Source organism: Cynoglossus semilaevis, chromosome 2 (assembly GCF_000523025.1).
Source record: "Cynoglossus semilaevis isolate Cse_v1.0 chromosome 2, Cse_v1.0, whole genome shotgun sequence".
In the NCBI taxonomy this organism is placed as follows: Eukaryota; Metazoa; Chordata; class Actinopteri; order Pleuronectiformes; family Cynoglossidae; genus Cynoglossus; species Cynoglossus semilaevis.
The window spans coordinates 2,073,858-2,077,995 of NC_024308.1; positions in this window are offsets into that span (position 1 = coordinate 2,073,858).

A 4,138-nucleotide genomic window follows, 5' to 3' on the forward strand; every position below is an offset into this window, starting at 1 on the left:
GAGTTGACAAACTCCACAAGAGGGGAGGGAGATGAGGCGAGGTCATTAAAAGACCTGGAAAAAAAACAGTGAGAGTTTTTAGGTCTGAAGAACGCACGGCTGTGAAGACATTTAGATTCTGAAGATGAAACAATAATAGAGCTATTAGATAAAAATTAAGACTGAAGTTATATGTGTTGTAGTAATGATTATCTGTTTCACTAATTGTTTTGTTTAATCACAGTCACTTTTAAAGCAGTGATTCGCCGCAGAATAGAATGTTTTTACTGTAGACATTAAAACTGAGTTTAAAAAAAAGTTTTTGAATTCTGAGTTTAATCTTGTGATTTTGAACAAAATTGTGGATTCTTCAATTTGAGTTAGAATTGTAGAACACTAGTCTGAACTTTGAAAATAAAGTCAGGATTTTAAGATTAGAATAGTAAAGATATGAGAATAATAATAATAATAATAATAAAAACCAAGTGAGATTTAAATGGAAACCAAAGTGGAATAATGTGAATAATATTATCACAGTTGGTGTGCTGTTAATACATTTTAAATATATATGTATAAAAAATAGTGGGCAAAGACATTTATGATGTAAAACCACAGCTGTATGTAATAACATCTGATCTTTTAAATCTGCAGCCACCAGCTAGCACAAATCATTAACAAAGGACAAACTCTCATGACCAAAGTATACAGAGAGAAAATAACAGAAAAACATAAAAAATAAACAGCGCTTTGATAAATGAAGATGATAAATGTTAAAGCGTCCTAGCCTCATATTTACACAAAGCAGTGGAGAAGTAGAACTGCATGCTCAGTACATGTTGGAACATTGCTAATTCACCAATTACTAGCACTAATTGCTGCCTCCCGAGGAGAGGTTAAGGAGACGAGGCAGCGTCTCCCTGGGTGCTGCTGACTGGCCTGCCGCCAACATGCCATCCATCCTGGAGCCTAATCGAGTTATCATATCAACAAATCTCTCATCAGGGGCCCCTGCGGCTGACACTCCCAAAAAGACACCCAGAGGGGGACAACAAATTTTTTAGCAGCAGGACACTGGGGAAGAAGTTGCCCTGTCAGGCAGCCATGAAAGCTACCTGCAGCTCTTGGTCATCATCTCCCTCTGGGGTTCGCAGTTAAACCGGACACTTCATCTCCAGCAGCCTCTCTCTGCAGCCTGGGAATGCCTCTGCAGGGAATGGGAATGCACATTATTTAGGGCAGCTGACAATAGCTGAGAGAAGGGCCACAATGCGGCTTCTTGCGGTGCTGCGACAGGAAAGCGGCGACTGCTGACCCCCTGTGGTGGAGGTGCAAGAGGACAGGAGGTCAGGGTTTAAGAGACACGCTGGCCTCGCTCAGGGAGAGGGTTAATGTACTAATCTGAGGTCAGAGATGAGGCTCGACTCTCGTACATCATCGGTGACAGCAACAATCAGTGATGACTACCAGCGCCAATCCATTCAGTCATAAACGCTGCACACCGGTGCTATAAACACAGCTGTAAGAGAGTGTGTCCAGGAAAGGGCACTTCTGTGGATTCCTCTGAGTAAATCACTTTAACAGCTGATAAAACAGAAAAAAAAAACATTAACAAAACTACTCTTAACTGCTGCAAAAAAGACCATGTTGATTCTTTCTTCACATACATCAGGAATGTTACATCAGCTCAGCCCTGATCTAATGATATAGTGCTGGCAACTTTCACTCTTAAACAGGCAGACACCAGGGGAAAGCAATGAATTAGGAACGCCACAAGTGAAGCAAAGCTGGAGCTGATAACGAACGCCCGTGAGCTTCAGTCATTTGATATTCATAACATAACATAACATAACATAACATAACATAACATAACATAACATAACATAACATAACATAACAGTTTCCCACAAACAAAGACAAGATCAAATGTCAATAACATAACATAACATAACATAACAAAGACAAGATCAAATGTTGTGTTAGGTACCAAAGGTTGTGACTTTTTATTTTATTTTTTCTTCAAATCTACAGCTAGGAGTTAAGAATCTTTTAGTCTAACATAAAACATAAAACTTTAGTCTTTAGATACTTTGATGTAAGTCCAAATACTTTCACTTTCCCTGAGTAATTCTTTGTGCTTCACTCGTCAGAGAGTGAAATAAAACATTTTTTTTCAGTTTCCCCAAATCCATATTTGAAAGGTTATTTCACAGCCAGCACACCTGTCCTGTAATAAACAAAGCTTACGTTTGTGCATGGAGCGCTGACGGTGCATGAAGGCATGAGAACAGGCGTCCTCTGGATGCACGGAGGTTGATGAGATAAGGCAGGAGGGGAGGGAGATGGCTCAGCAGCGATCCAAGTGCTTGACACCATCTCTCACCGTCCTTTTTGTTTCCGGGAGCACACTTACATATCCACACATGCACAGTCAAACCGATGCCAGCACACACACACACACGCACACAAGCCCATAACGTCGGGCCTGCATCAACAATGCCGATAGCTGAGATGTGATCAGAGGTTTTTGTTTTGAGTCTGAGATAAGATTGTTATCACGCTGAAGTGCAGAGATTTGGCATTTAAACGGCAGATAAGCCCCAGCTCTGCCTTCCTCTTCCTCTTCTACTTCATTTATTTCTTTTTCTTTTTCTAAATTATTTCACGAGCTCATTAATTGAATTATCTATTCATGGGGAAATGGGCAGAGTGCCTGAATTAGCCGCTCTGCTCTGCCACCTCTCTACATCAAGAGCCTCCTAAACGTTAACTTGACTGGTTTCCATTGGATGTAGCTGTGAGAGTAAAAAAGGAGGGGGCGCGGGGGGGACAGGGCAGGTATGGAGCAGCTCACACTGGGACTCACCTTTGACCCTGCAGTGGAGAGGGACTGGGGGTCCGTCCAACAACACAATACTGCCAGCACACAGCCCTCGCTGGCTGCCTGCTGCTACCCACAATGAAGGCCTTTGCTGGAGTCTCTCTGGGCAGAAAGCCCCCCTGGAGCGCAGACTGCCACCCGGAGGTCTTTCACCACTTTCTCCCCTCTCTACCTCCGGCCCACGCCCAAAGAGAGGGAGAAAAACTCAATAACATAGACGATACAAGGGGAACAATGGCCTTTAGAGAACATCTTAACCCGCAACAAACAGTGTCAACATCTGTGGGGAGTGGAAATATAGATGGACGCTGCATCCGCCTCAGACAGAATAGGCTTTTTTTCCCCCTGTGGGCAGTCACACTGAAAAGGCTACAGTGTTGTTTTGTTGTGCATGAGAGGGATTTGGTCGCCGTCCCTTTTCAGCTGCAGTTGAACCACACTGTGGTGCAGGCGAAGCGATTTTGTCTCGCCGGAGAGCCGGGGCAAAAGATGAAGCAAAGCCTGGAGAGCAGGGCCTTTCTTCCCATGGCCTGGTCCTTTGGAGGGGTGAAAAAGATTATTGTCGTACACATCGAGTTAAAAAATGCATCAAAGTCGGGCGGGGAGCGTGGTGCGGATTGAGAGAGCGAGGGGTTGATGTTACACTGAAGGGATGAACATGGTTACATGCGGCGTGTAGCACTTACGCGTGTGTGTGTGTGTGTGTGTGTGTGCGGAGGCCACACACACGTTCCACAGACGCGTGGGAGTGTATTAGATTCTCATGGTTTGTCTGGGACAGACACTGTCCCCTTCTCCTGTAGCGTGTGGTCTCCACTCACGTGAAGTATAAAGAATCTCTTCATCTTTCTTCCGTCTTTCAACTTCTCCTTTGCATCTTGATGTGAAAGGACTTCATTCACTTGGCCCACAGTCCCAGGACGCACTCATCCCAATTTATCAGTTACTGCCAATTGAAGCTAATTTGGAGCTTGTGGGAATCCAGGTGCTTATCGTTAATGCCGCTCGACTGCGGTGTGCGAGGATCCACGGGAGGAACTATGTGTCATGTTCCAGCATGTCTGCGAGGGCTCTGCCAAAAACCGTGTTTCCTGTCGATACACTGCACACACAGACACACACGCCCACACATGCAGTTACATATAGAGAGAAATGCCTGTGGTGAAGCTGCTGCACTTTGTTGTTTTTTTTTTTTTTTGCCATGCTGACATGAAAAACGCGCAAATCTTTGAACTGTTTAACGTATAGCGTCACTGCCTGGTCTGCTCGGTCTCATGTTCG